The sequence below is a fragment of the Bombina bombina genome, chromosome 5 (assembly GCF_027579735.1).
Source record: "Bombina bombina isolate aBomBom1 chromosome 5, aBomBom1.pri, whole genome shotgun sequence".
In the NCBI taxonomy this organism is placed as follows: domain Eukaryota; kingdom Metazoa; phylum Chordata; class Amphibia; order Anura; family Bombinatoridae; genus Bombina; species Bombina bombina.
This window is the reverse complement of record NC_069503.1, coordinates 387,814,311-387,834,209: the sequence shown is the minus strand read 5'-3', so window position 1 is coordinate 387,834,209 and position 19,899 is coordinate 387,814,311.

The following is a 19,899-nucleotide window of genomic DNA, read 5'->3' as shown; positions in this document are numbered from 1 at the left end:
AAGTAGATTGCAGTAGTCAATGCATGACTAAATGAGGGAATTAATAAGTATTTTTGAAGTTACTTGTGTAAGGAAAGAATATATTCTGAAAATGATGCGTACATGTGCATGGCACGATTTGGTAAGACCTGGAATATGTGTAGTGAATGTGGGTTCAGAGTCAAATGTGACCCCAAGACAGCGGACCTCGGATGAAGTGTTGAGAATAGAGTCTCCAACAGTAAGAGAAATGTCTCGGAGAGGGAGGAATATGAAGCAGCTCAGTTTTAGACAGGTTGAGTTGGAGGTAAAGCGAAGACATCCAAGAGGAATTTACAGAGAAACAGTTGGTAAACTAGTTGCATAAAGAGGGAGAGATATCAGGTGAGGAGTGATAGATTTGATAAATGGAGCTTTAATGTAAATCGATCATGTATTTTGATAAATATCTAGAATGTCTCCTGTGACCATTTCAGAGTGTATAACATAAGTGCAAGATAAAAGACTTTGCAAATAGGCGTGAAATAATGTTTAATATGTCCAAAATGCCCTTTTAATGAGTTATCTAGTGCCTAGAAGTGTTGAATTAAATAAGCCAAAAGCTGTTAAAAAGTGACTCTAAAAAGTATTGCGATTCCTAAGATCTTTTTGGCTCCATCGAGAAAATAGGACTTTTATTGAGGATCCGAAAACCTGTTTACAAGTGCCGGAATCAGTCAAAAACATGCTATTGTGATCATGCGAATCGAAAATGAGCCTTTTTGGCTTGAAAAAGAGCCGAAAATGGTATTCCCAATAGATGTAATCGAGGCCATTTCAATTGAGCATGCACAACAACTTTACTATACAAAATAAAAAGAAAGTAATGCCACGTAAATGAACTTGAAAGACTAAAAAAAAAATATGGAAGAAATTTTGTTTTTTTATTGCAATACCAGTGTGGAATAGTCTCCAAGCAAGACATAGGAAGGGAGCATGGCCAAAAATCTAAATTTGTAACATAAATGGGTTTGAATTAAAAAAAAAAAAAACTTTCAATGCTATGTAATGCAATCCACTTCGGAGTTATGATTGACTTAAAAAGTTATCCCCTATGAAATCTGAGAAAAAAGAAAAAATATAATGAAATTGAAAAGAGTGAAATTTTCTAAAAATGGAAATAAGACAATGATAACCTAATAACAATTCCTTTTAAAACAATTAAAATTAATTTGTATGTGCTAAGGTCCTCTTGGGCCAATGATCTAAAGGTCTCTGGACTGGCGAGAGATTATTAAAGAATGCTTGCCAGTACTTCTATTCCCCTGGTGAAAAGATCAAAAGCCACTTTTTACGCTGAAAACAGGGTGTCTCGGGAATATACTGCATTTTTGTATGGGGAGGAGATGCATTACAAAAGTGCACAATTAAATTCGTATTTTAAAAATCTTACAAAACAAATAATTAAACGTTTCACACCAAATTATGCAGGAAAAAATGTTAAGGTGCAAAATTCTTCATCAAAAATCGCATTTAAACAAAAACTTAAAATTTGTATGTAAATTACACAGGAATAAATCATATTAAATATGCACAGTGTAAATCGTTATTTAAGTACACTGGATGCGCAAAAAACACACCGAAATTAGTATGTATAAGTATAAAATGCAAAGCGTATTTGTTGTTTTTCATAGAATAGGCTGAACATGGTTCCATGGGCATATATGAAATTGTCTCTCTAATCCCAGCATAATTCTGTAAAGAGTTTTACACTACAGAGCTCAGTTTCTCACAAACAAAATAATGGTGAGCTTTTCTCAAACACTTAAAATACTTATTACCCTAGTAAGTGCGCTCCCTGCTCACTGCTAACTTTGCTCTATAGAGCAAAGTGTCCCTTTCCAGCGAGCTTTATGACTTTCTTTAGGAGACACCTCGCCACTCGCAGCCCCTGTGAGGGTTGGTGAGAAAAAACATGTTTAGAAAAAAACAAGTTTATATCATCGGGCCCATAGTGGTTCTGCCAGTCTTACTGCACGCATACACATAAAATGGAAGCTGCTGCACATGCATGTAAGTGCCTCATAATGTCAAATGATGCAAGTGTAAACAGTAATAGTCATCTTTAATCCAACCATTTCATGCTTATTTAAATTAAAAAGCAGTGTCCAGGGGCATGAGTTGAAAAGAATTTTAACAGGAAAACATAAGAATGAAAACAATTTGAATACTTTTTAAGAGAGCATTGTGTATTACTTACAGTTAAAAAATAAATGCTGCTAACTTGTTAATTAGGTGGACTCTCTCTTTAAGGTAGCATTACCTTCAAATCACATAGTCATTGTTTAAATTGATACATAGTGAGGTATTTGCTGCTTAGTCTCCTGAGCATGGTTATATTTTAAAAGCAGAGTGATTGCATTTTATATCCTATCTGACATAAAGGCTTGTTCACATACATTTCTGAAGTATAAGCAGAAGCTATAAATAGGAACTAAAACAAATAGGTATTTACTCATTCTGGCACTAGTCATATATTAGCTAGGATAGACTCAATAATTTATTATGTAGTCAACCAAAGAGGTTGTTTTATTTTCATAAACCATCATTATGATTATTTTTTTATTTGTAAATGAGTAAAGTCATTTTAAATGTCTAGTAAAATTAGAGATGAAACTCAAAAGTGTGCTTGTATATAGAAGGGTTGATTACAATCTATCAGGAAATTTGTTTTTGGCAAAACACACAGCACATTTTGTTTTGATCCAATCACAATCATGGGTTTTCTGGAGTTTCTCGGAGCCGAGAACATGTTTTCGCCTCACCTAACGCTAACCACAATGTCTAGAAATTGTGTGTAGCAATAGCGTTCTGTAAATGTTTGTTTCTAATTCATACTCGCATTGTTGTGATTATCAGATTCAGTAGAATCAACTTCATAAACGGGATTTCAAACATAATTTTGACGGAATAACAATGTGTTTTTCTGGTGAAATGCTTGTGCAATGATAAATTGTATGCATTTAGCAATGTCCAGCAACACTTGATAAATCGAGCCAGAAACCTGCTCACATCAGTGGGGTTTTCCAGTTTTAGTGACATTTTTGTGCCAACATTATTGTAGTGAAGGAAACCTTGTCACTTAGCGGTTTCACAATTTACAGTGTGAACTGCTAAAATCCATTTTTAGAAGATGGGATAAGTCGCGGCCACTTCCTTCTAATCGAATCCCCGTAGTCTTCTTCTTGATTTCAGAAGTATATTTCACCAAACCAGAAAACGATGTTTCCTCAATCTATAATTTAAAAAAAAAATGTTTTTAAAAGTGGCAATATAATCATTAAACAAACATACCCAGTATACCCATCATGCCAATATACAATTGGTGTTCATATAATCAGGATAGATTCGATTTACAATTGGATACTCTCACACATGTAAATGATGATTTCTTTACACACTGTACAAATGGGTTAATTCTAAACAGCTGTAATGTAACCTTAAGATGTTTGAAACACCCATTTTATGTCAGTTTTGGCTGGATTCGCAGTTTTGATCCCAAGTACTTAAAAATTGAAAACATGTTCTCTGGAACTTTTCTAGTGAAAACTCATGTATGGTTCTGGGCTTTTAGCGGCCAAATCAATTTTGGATTGTAATCACTTGAACAACACGTGTTCCATTTCTTCTGAAACCTAAACCTCATTATCAGGAGCCAATATCAGACAGATTGAAATCGGCTCATTCCTTTCTACTGAATGAAAAGTCAATATTTTTGCATTTTTGGGAAAATTGGTTTAGGAAATGAGTATAACTAATAATAACAAAAATAGTTATATTTTCAAAGGGACATAAAAGTTCAAATTAAACTTCATAGGGGCTTAACAGATGGTTATTTGCAAAAAATAGTGCAATAATTAAATGGTCTAACATACTATCGCCTAGATTACGAGTCTTGCATTATGAGCTGTGCGGTGCTAACGTGCAGTTTTTTCTCACTGCTCACTTCCCTGCAGCGCTGGTATTACGGGTTTTTTACAAACCGGCGTTAAAATGCAAGAAGTGAGCGTAGAGCAAATTTAAGCTCCATACCGCGCTCCAATACTAGCACTGCTTAAGTGAGCGGTGAGCTGGTCGTACGTGCTCGTGCACGATTTCCCCATAGAAATCAATGGGGAGAGCCGGCTGAGAAAAAGTCTAACACCAGCCAAAAAGCAGCTTAAAACTCAGTAACGCAGCCCTAAAGTTATGTTTACAACTAAAATCCTAACATGAACCCCGAGTCTAAACACCCCTAATCTTACACTTATTCACTTATTAACCCCTAATCTGCCGCCCCCGACATCGCAGACACCTACATTATATTTATTAACCCCTAATCTGCCGTTCCGGACATCGCCACCACCTACATTATACTTATTAACCCCTAATCTGCTGCCCCAACATCGCAGACACCTACATTATATTTATTATCCCCTAATCTCCCGCCCCCAATGTCGCTGCAACCTACCTACACTTATTAACCCCTAATCTGCGGCCCCCAACGTCTCTGCCACTATATTAAATGTATTAACCCCTAAATCTAAGTCTAACCCTAACACCCCCTAACTTAAATATAATTTATATAAATTTAAATAAAATTACTATTATTAGCTAAATTATTCCTATTTAAAACTAAATACTTACCTATAAAATAAACCCTAAGCTAGCTACAATAAACTAATAGTTACATTGTATCTAGCTTAGGGTTTATTTTTATTTTACAGGCAAGTTTGTATTTATTTTAACTAGAAAGAATAGTTACTAAATAGTTATTAACTATTAAATAACTACCTATCTAAAATAAATACAAATGTACCTGTAAAATAAAACCTAACCTATGTTACAATAACACCTAACACTACACTACAATTAAATCAATTCCCTACATTAAATATAATTAAATAAAATAAATTAAATTAGCTAAATCACAAAAAAACACACTAAATTACAGAAAATAAAAAACAAATTACAGATCTTTAAACTAATTACACCTAATCTAAGAGCCCTATCAAAATAAAAAAAAAGCCCACCCAAAATAAAAAAAACCTAGCCAAAACTAAACTACCAATAGCCTTTAAAAGGGCCTTTTGCGGGGCATTGCCCCAAAGAAATCAGCTGTTTTACCTGTAAAAAAAAAACAACAACAGTAAAACCCACCACCCACTCAACCAACCCCCCAAATAAAAGCCTAACTAAAAACACCTAAGCTCCCCATTGCCCTGAAAAGGGCATTTGGATGGGCATTGCCCTTAAATGGACATTTAGCTCTATTGCTGCCCAAAGCCCTAACCTAAAAAATAAACCCACCCAATACACCCTTAAAAAATCCTAACACTAACCCCCGAAGACTCACTTACCGGGAGAAGTCTTCATCCAAGCGGCAAGATGTCCTCAACGAAGCCGGCAGAAGTTGTCCTCCAGACGGGCAGAAGTGGTCCTCCAGACGGGCAGAAGTCTTCATCCAAACGGCATCTTCTATCTTCATCCATCCGGCGCGGAGCGGCTCCATCTTCAAGACATCCGGCGCGGAGCATCCTCTTCCAACGAAGTCTTCTTCGGAATGAATATCTCTTTAAGTGACGTCATCCAAGATGGCATCCCTTAGATTCCGATTGGCTGATAGAATTCTATCAGCCAATCGGAATTAAGGTAGAAAAAATCCTATTGGCTGATGCAATCAGTCAATAGGATTGAGCTGGCATTCTATTGAAGTTCAATCCTATTGGCTGATTGCATCAGCCAATAGGATTTTTTCTACGTTAATTCCAATTGGCTGATAGTAATGATAGTAATTTTATTTAGATTTATTTAAATTATATTTAAGTTAGGGGTTGTTAGGGTTAGGGTTAATACATTTAGAATAGTGGCGGCGACGTTGGGGATGTCCGGAGCAGAAGATTAGGGGTTAATAAGTATAATGTAGGTGGCGGCGATGTTAGGGGCGGCAGATTAGGGGTTAATAATATTTAACTAGTGTTTGCAAGGCGGGAGTGTGGCGGTTTAGGGGTTAATGTGTTTATTCTAGTGGCGGCGATGTCCGGAGCGGCAGATTAGGGGTTAAAAAATTTATTATAGTGATTGTGATACGGGAGGGCCTCGGTTTAGGGGTTAATAGGTAGTTTATGGGTGTTAGCGTACTTTTTAGCACTTTAGTTATGAGTTTTATGCTACGGCGTTGACTTTAAAATGCGTTAGGAATCTTTTCGGTAGAGGCTGTACCGCTCACTTTTTGGCCTCCCAGGACAAACTCGTAATACCGGCGCTATGGAAGTCCCATAGAAAAACATAATTTATGTAAGAACTTACCTGATAAATTCATTTCTTTCATATTAGCAAGAGTCCATGAGCTAGTGACGTATGGGATATACATTCCTACCAGGAGGGGCAAAGTTTCCCAAACCTTAAAATGCCTATAAATACACCCCTCACCACACCCACAAATCAGTTTAACGAATAGCCAAGAAGTGGGGTGATAAGAAAAAAGTGCGAAAGCATAAAAAATAAGGAATTGGAATAATTGTGCTTTATACAAAAAAATCATAACCACCACAAAAAAAGGGTGGGCCTCATGGACTCTTGCTAATATGAAAGAAATGAATTTATCAGGTAAGTTCTTACATAAATTATGTTTTCTTTCATGTAATTAGCAAGAGTCCATGAGCTAGTGACGTATGGGATAATGACTACCCAAGATGTGGATCTTTCCACGCAAGAGTCACTAGAGAGGGAGGGATAAAATAAAGACAGCCAATTCCTGCTGAAAATAATCCACACCCAAAATAAAGTTTAATGAAAACATAAGCAGAAGATTCAAACTGAAACCACTGCCTGAAGTACTTTTCTACCAAAAACTGCTTCAGAAGAAGAAAACACATCAAAATGGTAGAATTTAGTAAAAGTATGCAAAGAGGACCAAGTTGCTGCTTTGCAAATCTGATCAACCGAAGCTTCATTCCTAAACGCCCAGGAAGTAGAAACTGACCTAGTAGAATGAGCTGTAATCCTTTGAGGCGGAGTTTTACCCGACTCGACATAGGCATGATGAAATAAAGATTTCAACCAAGATGCCAAAGAAATGGCAGAAGCTTTCTGGCCTTTTCTAGAACCGGAAAAGATGAAAAATAGACTACAAGTCTTTCGGAAAGACTTAGTAGCTTCAACATAATAATACAAAGCTCTAACAGCATCCAAAGAATGCAATGATTTCTCCTTAGAATTCATAGGATTAGGACATAATGAAGGAACCACAATTTCTCTACTAATGTTGCTAGAATTCACAACCTTAGGAAAAAAATTCAAAAGAAGTTTGCAGCACCGCCTTATCCTGATGAAAAATCAGAAAAGGAGACTCACAAGAAAGAGCAGATAATTCAGAGACTCTTCTGGCAGAAGAGATGGCCAAAAGAAACAAAACTTTCCAAGAAAGTAATTTAATGACCAAAGAATACATGGGTTCAAAAGGAGGAGCTTGAAGAGCCCCCAGAACCAAATTCAAACTCCAAGGAAGAGAAATTGACTTAATGACAGGTTTTATATGAACCAAAGCTTGTACAAAACAATGAATATCAGGAAGATTAGCAATCTTTCTGTGAAAAAGAACAGAAAGAGCAGAGATTTGTCCATTCAAGGAACTTGCGGACAAACCTTTATCTAAACCATCCTGAAGAAACTGTAAAATTCTCGGTATTCAAAAAGAATGCCAAGAAAAATGATGAGAAAGACACTAAGAAATATAAGTCTTCCAGACTCTATAATATATCTCTCTAGATACAGATTTACGAGCCTGTCACATAGTATTAATCACAGAGACAGAGAAACCTCTTTGACCAAGAATCAAGCGTTCAAACTCCATACCTTAAAATTTAAGGATTTGAGATCCTGATGGAAGAAAGGACCTTGCGACAGAAAGTCTGGTCTTAACGGAAGAGTCCACAGCTGGCAAGAGGCCATCCGGACAAGATCCGCATACCAAAACCTGTGAGGCCATGCTGGAGCTACCAGCAGGACAAACGAGCATTCCTTTAGAATCTTGGAGAATACTCTTGGAAGAAGAACTAGAGGCGGAAAGATATAGGCAGGATGATACTTCCAAGGAAGTGGTAATGCATCCACTGCCTCCGCCCGAGGATCCCGGGATCTGGACAGATACCAGGGAAGTTTCTTGTTTAGATGAGAAGCCATCAGATCTATTTCTGGGAGTTCCCACATTTGAACAATCTGAAGAAATACCTCTGGGTGAAGACCATTCGCCCGGATGCAACGTTTGGCGACTGAGATAATCCGCTTCCCAATTGACTATACCTGGGATATGAACCGCAGAGATTAGACAGGAGCTGGATTCCGCCCAAACCAAAATTCGAGATACTTCTTTCATAGCCAGAGGACTGTGAGTCTCTCCTTGATGATTTATGTATGCCACAGTTGTGACATTGTCTATCTGAAAACAAATGAGCAACTCTCTCTTCAGAAGAGGCCAAGACTGAAGAGCTCTGAAAATTGCACGGAGTTCCAAAATATTGATCGGTAATCTCACCTCCTGAGATTCCCAAACCCCTTGTGCCGTCAGAGACCCCCACACAGCTCCCCAACCTGTAAGACTTGCATCTGTTGAGATTATAGTCCAGGTCGGAAGAACAAAGAAGCCCCCTGAACTAAACGATGGTGATCTGTCCACCACGTCAGAGAGTGTCGTATAATCGGTTTAAAGATATTAATTGAGATATCTTTGTGTAATCCCTGCACCATTGGTTCAGCATACAGAGCTGAAGAGGTCGCATGTGAAAACGAGCAAAGGAGATCGCATCCGATGCGGCAGTCCTAAGACCTAAAATTTCCATGCATAAGACTACCAAAGGGAATGATTGTGACTGAAGGTTTTGACAAGCTGATATCAATGTTAAACTTCTCTTGTCTGACAAGGACAGAGTCATAGACACTGAATCTATCTGGAAACCTAAAAAGGTTACCCTTGTCTGAGGAATCAATTAACTTTTTGGTAAATTGATCCTCCAACCATGATCTTGAAGAAACAACACAAGTCGATTCGTATGAGATTCTGCGAAAAATGTGAAGACTGAGCAAGTACCAAGATATCGTCCAAAATAAGGAAATACCAAAACCCTGTTCTCTGATTACAGACAGAAGGGCACCGAGAACCTTTGAAAAAATTCTTGGAGCTGATGCTAGGCCAAACGGTAGAGCCACAAAACTGGTAATGCTTGTCTAAAAAGAGAATCTCAGAAACTAAAGTGATCTGGATGAATCGGAATATGCAGATATGCATCCTGTAAATCTATTGTAGACATATAATGCCCTTGCTAAACAAAAGGCAGGATAGTCCTACAGTTACCATCTTGAATGTTGGTATCCTTACATAACGATTCAATATTGATAGATCCGGAACTGGTCTGAAGGAATTGACCTTCTTTGGTACAATGAAGAGATAGAATAAAACCCCAGCCCCTGTTCCAGAACTGGAACTGGCATAATTACTCCAGCCAACTCTAGATCTGAAACACATTTCAGAAATGCTGAGCCTTTGCTGGGTTTACTGGGACACCGGAAAGAAAAAAATCTCTTTGCAGGAGGCCTTAACTTGAAGCCAATTCTGTACCTTTCTGAAACAATGTTCTGAAACCAGAGATTGTGAACGGAATTGATCCAAATTTCTTTGAAGAAAACTTAATCTGCCCCATACCAGCTGAGCTGGAATGAGGGCCGCACCTTCATGGGTACTTAGGAGCTGGCTTTGGGTTTCTATAAGGCTTGGATATATTCCAAACTGGAAATGGTTTCCAAACTGATACCGCTCCTGAGGATGAAGGATCAGGGTTTTGTTCCTTGTTGTGAGGAAAGGAACGAAAACAATTATTAGACCTAAATTTACCTTAGATTTTTTATCCTTTGGTAAAAAAGTTCCCTTCCCTCCAGTAACAGTTGAGATAATAGAATCCAACTGAGAACCGAATAATTTATTACCCTGGAAAGAAAGGGATAGCAAAGTAGACTTAGAAGACATATCAGCATTCCAAGTTTTAAGCCATAAAGCTCTTCTAGCTAAAATAGCTAGAGACATATACCTGACATCAACTCTAATGATATCAAAAGATGGTATCACAAATAAAATTATTAGCATGTTATAGAATAATAATAATGCTATAAAATTATGATCTGTTACTTGTTGCGCTAAAGCTTCTAACCAAAAAGTTGAAGCTGCAGCAACATCCGCTAAAAATATAGCAGGAGTAGAGACAGCCCCATTAACCTTAGGGATTTTGTCCCAAAAACTCTAATCTGTCAGGTGGCACAGGATATAATTGCTTAAAACATTTTAGAAGGAGTAAATGAATTACCCAAATTATTCCATTCCCTGGAAATTACTTCAGAAATAGCATCAGGGAGAGAAAACACTTCTGGAATAACTACAGGAGATTTAAAAACCTTATTTAAACATTTAGATTTAGTATCAAGAGGACCAGAATCCTCTATTTCTAATGCAATTAATACTTCTTTAAGTAAAGAACGAATACGAAGATTTATCAGCATCAACCTCTGAGACAGAAACCTCTGAACCAGAAGAACCATTATCAGTATCAGAATGATGATGTTCATTTAAAAATTCATCTGAAAAAAGACTTTTATGTATACTAGAAGGAGAAATAACAGACATAGCCTTCTTAATGGATTTAAAAATAAAATCTCTTATGTTATCAGGAACACTCTGAAAATTAGATGTTGACGGAACAGCAACAGGTAATGTAACAGTACTAAAGGAAATTTTATCTGCATTAATAAGTTTGTCATGACATGCAATACAAACAACAGCTGGAGAAACAGATACCAAATGTTTATAGCAGATACACTTAGCTTGGTAGCTCCAGCACCGGGCAGCGATTTTCCTGAAGTATCTTCTGACTCAGTTGCAACGTGGAACATCTTGCAATATGTAATAGAAAAAACAACATATAAAGCAAAATTGATCAAATTCCTTAAATGACAGTTTCAGGAATGGGAAAAAAATGCCAGTGAACAAGCTTCTAGCAACCAGAAGCAATAAATAATGAGACTTAAATAATGTGGAGACAAAAATGACGCCCATATTTTTTAGCGCCAAATAAGACGCCCACATTATTTGGCGCCTAAATGCTTTTGGCGCCAAAAATGACGCCACATCCGGAACGCCGACACTTTTGACGCAAAAAAACGTCAAAAAATGACGCAACTTCCGGCGACACGTATGACGCCGGAAACAGAAAAAAAAATTTGCGCCAAAAAAGTCCGCGCCAAGAATGACGCAATAAAATGAAGCATTTTCAGCCCCCGCGAGCCTAACAGCCCACAGGGAAAAAGTCACATTTTTTAAGGTAAGAAAAAATGATTGATTCAAATGCATTATCCCAAATATGAAACTGACTGTCTGAAAATAAGGAATGTTGAACATCCTGAGTCAAGGCAAATAAATGTTTGAATACATATATTTAGAACTTTATAAAAAAGTGCCTAACCATAGCTTAGAGTGTCACAGAAAATAAGCTTACTTACTTACCCCAGGACACTCATCTACATGTTGTAGAAAGCCAAACCAGTACTGAAACGAAAATCAGCAGAGGTAATGGTATATATATAAGAGTATATCGTCGATCTGAAAAGGGAGGTAAGAGATGAATCTCTACGACCGATAACAGAGAACCTATGAAATAGACCCCGTAGAAGGAGATCATTGCATTCAAATAGGCAATACTCTCCTCACATCCCTCTGACATTCACTGCACGCTGAGAGGGAAACCGGGCTCCAACCTGCTGCGGAGCGCATATCAACGTAGAATCTAGCACAAACTTACTTCACCACCTCCATAGGAGGCAAAGTTTGTAAAACTGATTTGTGGGTGTGGTGAGGGGTGTATTTATAGGCATTTTAAGGTTTGGGAAACTTTGCCCCTCCTGGTAGGAATGTATATCCCATACGTCACTAGCTCATGGACTCTTGCTAATTACATGAAAGAAAAAGGGTTTACGAACTTTACGTAAGTCGGTTTGCGGTAAGGCCAAACAAGTGTGCGGTACACCTATACCTGCATGACTCGTAATACCAGCGGGCGTAAAAAAGCAGCGTTAGGAGGACCTGTTAACGCTGCTTTTTTACCTTAACGCACAACTCGTAATCTAGCCGTATGGAATTTTCTTTTTGCACTTTTAGATCTCTTTAGGTTTTTTTGTTTGTTTTTTTTGCACTACTGTGTGTGCCAAGTCCTGTAGGTGTATCAGACATTCTTTGGTGCCAAAGCAATATAGGTATATAGGGAACATAATTTTATTTAAAAAATGGGTTTTCAAACAATGTGTTATACCATTTTTTCATTTATTCTGATGAAATTGGGAAAGGTATAATGAGAAATAGAATAAGATGCTCAATAGTTGTTAGCTGTAGGTAATTATATAAAACAAAGTATGTGGGTAATGTTGTTATGCAACATATGTAAGTTAAATAGTATCCAAATATGTAAACTCAGTACAATTAACATCAAGTGAGTAATTAAACAAACTGTCAATTTTTTTTATAGGAGTTGCTAGTTGTAAGGGATAGAAAACTTTTTATGATTTCACGCACAAAAAAATAATAAAGCACTTAAATATGTTTATATTAAAACCCTTCCCTTGCTTTCAGTAAAAATTGAACTTGTTATCTATGTCTTTGGACACTTGGTAAAAAATACAGCTTCTGTTTACTTTCAGCTCTGAAACCTTGACCTTGAAAGATACATAGACCACCATAAGTAATTCGTTTTTGACTCCTTTTCTCTTTAGCAGTATAACCCGTTATGAGGACTAATCCTTTTTATGATTAATACATATTTGTTTAGTATTAAGTTTTTATAAATGTGTAGGGAGGCAGTAATGTCAATGCTTGCTGATGGAGAACAATTTTTACAGTTTTCCCAAAACAGTGGCCAGATTGAAGACTATGCAGATTGACATAGACTGATTCTATGAGAAGATTGATTTAGTTAGAAGAGCAGAGCAGACTTAAAACTGTAAACAGAATTGGAGCAACTTGTACATTTGTGTCCTGTTCCAGATCAGATGACATTTTGTTGAGACACTTGCCTACAGAATGTTTGTCTCCTGGTAATGAAGTTGGCTCTGCGTGCAACTGCCGAAATTACTGTGACCTATCTACCTGCCTGTGTATGCTACACTAACTGATTAAAGCTAAGTATTTCTGAATGTATAATCATTGTTTTGTTTTAGTATAAGTTTACAATAAAAAGTGATATTATTTCAAAGCATTTTAGTCTTCTCCCTTTTTCAGTGCTAATAACGGCATTTGTTTAACTGTGCAAAGTTAAATAAATGTAGTTATGTAAAACTATAAATTTTCAGCTACTGTCTTTTATAGCACAATTATATATTTTAAATAAATTATTAATGTTTAAAATAATAAAGAGAACATGTTAAAAAAAGATGTCTAAAATCTATACAGAACAAAAACAAGTGTTACACCTAGGTTTAGGGTTTGTGCCAGCTGAAAACTTGAACACAATTATTGATGTTAACAAATTTGTACGCAAATTAAAATTAAAAAAGTTTGGGGACTTCCGGTAGGCGGGCTTGAGAAGCAGTCGCAACTGAGCAGAGCTCCGAGCATCGGAGCTGATATAAAGATAAATTTACCCTTATCTACTGCTTCGCCCCACACTCTAAGGACTTGTCGGGAGGTGAGAATCTTCGCCGACCTTTGGACAGCAGTGTGTGGACCTACCCATCAGATCCAGCGACCGGGAGCCCAGAAAAGAGAAACAGGCGCCATTTCCTAACGCGCCGCCACACAGGCCGCCTCCATCGCAGACCGGTAAAGACCCTGATCCGGAGCCTATCTACACGGTGCCGGGTGAACCGTATGCAATCTCTGGAGGAACAACACAGAGAGAGAGAGGTAGGGGGAGACCCCTTCAGCCCCCCTCCCGGCAGAGTAGAACGGAGTATCGAGGAGCGGAGGTCTGGTGTACAAACACCGATCGCTAGAGCCACAGACAGAAAGGTAATCAACCCACGAGGTGGTGCGGCGCACCACGAGGCCGAGGCCTAGCACATTCAAATCACACTCGCAACAGCACAAACTCCTTTTATCACACACTAGAAAGGGACTTCAAAACCCCATAAATAACTGACAAAGGCTAAAATATCGCAAATCCCACAGGGCTAAGAACATTAATCGCTGAAGCCCTAATATATAACACCTCAAACTGGATTACAATAGACTGTTGGGAGAGGAGCACTTTTGGATTTGATAAGAGTTTGGGAAAAAAAGAAAGCATAAAACAATTTTACAGAACGGAGATATCAACAGTCGCTGGGGTCACAGAGCAAACACTGTAATCAATACAAACCCTTCTAGAACCCACTGCTCTGCTAGTGGTCAGCACAATAACAACTCACATACAACCTGACATCAGGAGGATAGAGAGTGTCGATGAAAGTCGACAAATTCTTCCACAAACTACCATCTACGACAGCACCAGACATGTCACACAGGACAAAAAACGCTGAAAATAAAAAGCAGCAAAAATACTCTACAGAATCCCACTTAGATATCCCAGCAATAGCTGACCAGGGGACCCCTCCGGGGCTCGACCACAACGCCTTGCTACAGGAGTTGAAGTCATTTTTTCTTCCAAAAATGGACTCTTTACAAATGGGAGTAGATACATTAACCTGTGAAGTGTGCCAATTTGCCTCTAGAATTAACGCTGCAGAAACTCGCATCTCAGATGTGGAAGATAGACAGGCAACAGCTGACACAACCATTAAACAGCTGGTTAAAAAATCACAGCTGCTTCAGGACCGTATAGATGACCTGGAAAACAGGAGCCGTCGTAACAACCTGCGCATAGTAGGTATCCCAGAATCTATCAAAGGAAAAGGCCTGCTGGAATTTACGGCACTCACTTTTCCCAAACTCTTAGGTATACACTCTGATATCTTACCGATAGATGTAGAAAGAGCGCACCGCATAGGCCCGGAAAGAGGCCTGGAACAAGACAAAGCCAAACCGAGACAAGTCATATTTAGGTGTCTGAACTTTCAGGAAAAACTTAAAATCCTAAGGGCTTACAGGGCTCGCAAAGAAGTGTTGTATGAGGGTTCTCGACTCCTCCTCTTTCAGGACTTCTCCATGGAGGTCACAAAGCAAAGAAAAGAATTCGCACCATTATGTTCGCAGCTACATGAACAAGGGAGACAAGTGGCCTTATTATTTCCAGCAAAGCTGAGACTACAAACACCTCACGGGCCCAAGTTCTTCCACTCACCTCAGGCTTTAAAGAGCTATCTAGCCACTGAACAGCGCCAACACCCAGAATGAGGATAATTTTTCTTCTTCTTGTATTACCGGAACTAAACTTGCCCTCTAGGGACTGGGTGGACATGCAATGGTGCTCAAAAAGGCATCGACTGACTTTCTGAATCAATCACATTGGAATACAACATGAAGAAAGAAAGAACTCTATGGACCACTAGGATGGTCAGCTATGGAGGGAGGTCACCTCTGACCTCCAGGGTAATATCACATAACTGTAAAGTGCCAGATAATTATAATGCTGCAATTTGCTCTAATGTTATAGTATGTTTGAATGTTTTAACATGTTTGAATGGTTTATTTTGTTTTAAATTGTTTTTGTTTTCACTAAAATGGCTGCTACTCAAAGCTAAGGATGGAAAAAAAAAATGCCTACTGATACGGGTAAGACGTATATGTATTATTATATTGTTAATTGTTTCATACATGTTTTAGTATGGATGACCAAGAAAATTCACACGCACAAGGTACACTCTCTGACAAGGGAGGTTGGGAGAATGTCTATAGAGCCATGTTGGAGAAATCTTAGTACTGAGGGGGGGGGGAGGGAAGGGGGAAAATCAGTCTACTGCAATAATCATGACCCGCAGAGGAGGAGAAACCCTAGCACACACACACAGACGTACTACCAAAAACACGAACGATGTGACTCCACAACCAACACATAAACCTATCATGACTAGCAAACACTACTATCCGACAAGTGATGTCAAAGATGGTTGGGGAGGTAGAGTCGTTGGGCATGTGGGACTAGAACTGCATGCCCTCTCCATAATGACAGACACTCATCTCAACCCTCAGACAAAGACACGGCTAAAATAACCGGACCGACATTTAGAACTGCCCTCAAGGGGTTGGAAAACACTTCAACACCTCACAGATATGCAAAAGATTTGGTGTCTTACTCATAAAGTGAAATCAGAATGCTCCCCTACAGCCCCGTCTTCTCTCACTCCCTCACCCTCCCTCCCCTCCTGTCCCTTCCCTTTTTTTTTTTTTTTTTCTCTCAAACATAACACAAACGCATACACATGCCACATAAGGTAATAACATGGAACGTGGGGGGTCTTAACACACCCATCAAACGCAAAGCAGCCCTCAACCATCTCAGAAAGTTGGGAACAGATATTGCAATGCTTCAGGAGACACACCTTACAGATACAGAACACCAGAAGCTACAAAAAGACTGGGTCAACCAAGTGGTCTTTCTATCACACACTAGTGCCACCCGGGGTTTAGCCATACTATTTGGAAAAAGAGTGACAGTTAAAGTAAAAAGCACACATCTAGATCCCAACTGTAGATATATGTTAGTTGAGGCAACCGTGGACACCATAGATTACCTATTTTGCAACTTATATGCCCCTAACCATAGAGACCTGAGATTCTGGCAAGACTTAATAAAAACGCTAGCTCCCCACATGGGATCTAAGTTGATAATAGGGGGGGACTTCAACATATCCCCCACACATACCCTAGACAGACAATGGCTGGAACCACTTAGTGTTAAAGATCCCAAAAGGAATTATAAAGCCAAGTACGAATCTAAAATATTCAACATGTTCAACACAGACACCAACACATGCGACATATGGAGGTTACATAACCCAGAGGGTAGAGAGTACACATGCTTATCGAAAGCCAAACACACACTGTCCAGAATAGACCTTTTTCTGATTGCCAACAAACTGTCTGAGGAAGTACATAGCTGTAAAATACACGACATACTAATTTCAGATCACGCGCCGGTGGAGCTGACACTGAGAACTGCTAAGCAACACACTAATAGAAACATGCTGCGTTTTCCCACCTACCTTGTTAAGTCGGAAACCTTTGTTAAATTCCTACAGCATTCTTGGACAGACTATGCAACAGACAGCGCCATACATGCAGATAACCCTACACTTTTCTGGGAAACAGTTAAAACAGTACTGGCAGGCAATGTGATCTCCTATGTCGCAAAAGTAAAACACAAAACTCAATATAGATATAGGACCTTACAACAGCAGTTAGGGCAGGCCTACCACTCATACCTTCAGTCTGGGTCAAGAACGGCATACGATAAGTACATAACCGCTAAGACAGACTTAGAAACCTTTACGAAACAACAAGCGGCCGCAGGACTGTTAAAGACTGCAGGCAGACTCTATAGATTCGGTAGCAGGGCAGGCAAACTGTTAGCGACCATGACCAAACCACACACTATAAAGACTGGAGTGACTGCTTTGAGATGGAAAGACAAGATGCATACCAGACCTGAAGACATAGTGAGCTGCTTTGAAAAGTATTATACACACTTATACACTAGGCAGACATCAGCACCAAAAGAAACCCTGGCCAAATTCTGGAATTCAGTGGAACTGCCTCAAATCAATTTAGATCAAAGGAACACACTGAACGCCCCAATTACACATGATGAATTAAGTAGCACTATCAGAGATCTACCCCTGGGTAAAACACCGGGTCCAGATGGACTACCATCTGAATTCTACAAAGCCCTGCAACCACAGTTAGCCTCCACGCTCACCAGGGTGTTTAACACCCTGATACTAACAGATGCGCTTCCCTCCAAAGAGTTCACGGCGGCCCACATTACATTAATCCCCAAGCCTGGCAAAGATCACTCATTACCAGAGTCCTACAGACCGATATCGCTCTTAAACGTGGACTATAAGCTATTCACAAAGATCATGGCGAATAGGCTAAAGACCATATTACCAGATCTGATCCACTCGGATCAGACTGGTTTTGTATTCAAGCGCACCTCGGTGGTGAACCTCCGTAGGGTGCTCCATGTCATAGAACACTACTGGTCGGCGAAGGGGAATGGCACAGCACCGGAATCATCGGAGGCCTTCCTGCTGTCTCTGGACGCGGAGAAGGCCTTCGATAGGATAGAATGGCCACACTTGATGGACTCACTGCGTAGGTTCGGCTTTGATGGCCCATTCTTGAATGTACTGGGTAAAATTTATAACACACCGGTGGCACGAATCCTCGCTAATGGAATCTTCTCAGATGACTTTCCCCTACAAAGGGGCACCAGGCAAGGATGCCCCCTATCCCCGCTGCTGTTCAACCTAGCGTTGGAACCGCTGGCGATAAAGCTTAGACACACTTTCCCAGGAATTGTAATAAAAGGCATTCCCCTCCACCTTGCACTATACGCAGACGACATGCTGCTATTTGTGGACTCTCCACAAACACACGTACCCAACATCCTCCAGACGATTGCCGACTTTGGTACCTTCTCTGGGTACAGGATAAATGCCGCCAAATCCGAAGTATTGTGGCTTAGTAAACATCCACACTCTACACACGACTTCCCTTTTGTGGAAGTAGCAGACAGACTGACATACCTAGGCATTCATCTACATAGGGACCCCACAAAAATCTATAGACTAAATATTTCGGAGAAATGCGCCCAACTGTCCTCCCAGTTATCCAACTGGGTTAATCTCCCCCTAGGGCTATCAGGCCGGGTCAACCTGGTCAAAATGACAGTGTTGCCCAAAATACTATACCCCTTGCTTATGCTGCCATTTCTCATGAATAAAACGGACACACAGTTACTTACCCGAGCACTGTCCCAATTCATCTGGAAAAGAGGCAAACCGAGAATATCGATGGAAAAACTCCATCTCCCATACGCAGCAGGAGGGTTGGGCCTGCCGAACATCAGACTATACAACTGGGCGGCATTAGCCAGACTGGTCATAGACTGGCAACTAGGCACAGGGCACTTCAGTGAAACTAGACTTGAAGGAGCAAAGGTGGCGCCTATTGCGCTATCCTATCTGCCCTATGGTAGGGGTAAGACGCTTCCATCTGAGGTATACAACAATATGATGTATGCGGATCCCTTAAAGGCATGGCAAAAAATCCATAAATACTTAAAGACTGATACACCCACACCCAAATTTATCCCGATAATGGGAAACCCAGACTTCCCTGCAGGGAATGACCAAGAGCCATTCCGACTCTGGAGTAGAGCTGGCTTAACAATGATTGGAGATGTTCTAGACCCACTGCAGCACACGGTAAGATCATTTCAAGAACTGAGAGCCAAATACCACTTCTCGAACAAACATTTCTACGCCTACTTGCAGTTGCGCCACTATGTGGTGTCGATGCAGTCCTCTAGAGCGGGGTTCTGGGTGGCGCCGCCTTTCGCAATCTCACAGACGCTGTTCAGGGCCGGGATCTTCTCACTGTCCCACATCTACACCCGATTAATACAACAGAAAGAGGCTCAGATCCTAGATGACATATTGATGAAGTACAATAACAACTGCTCAATAGAATTGACGAAACAGGACATTAAAGAGAGTTTAGAACGCACACAACAAGCGACACTGGCGATATCACATAGAGAGGCACAGGTTAGGATCCTGCACATGGATTATATCACTCCACATAGACTATCTAAATGGGACAAGAAAATCCCGGATTGTTGTGTTAAATGCGGAGCCACGGCTCCATCATTCCAACACTACTTCTTTAGCTGCCCGAAGATTAGGAGGTTCTGGGGCCAGTGTCAATAC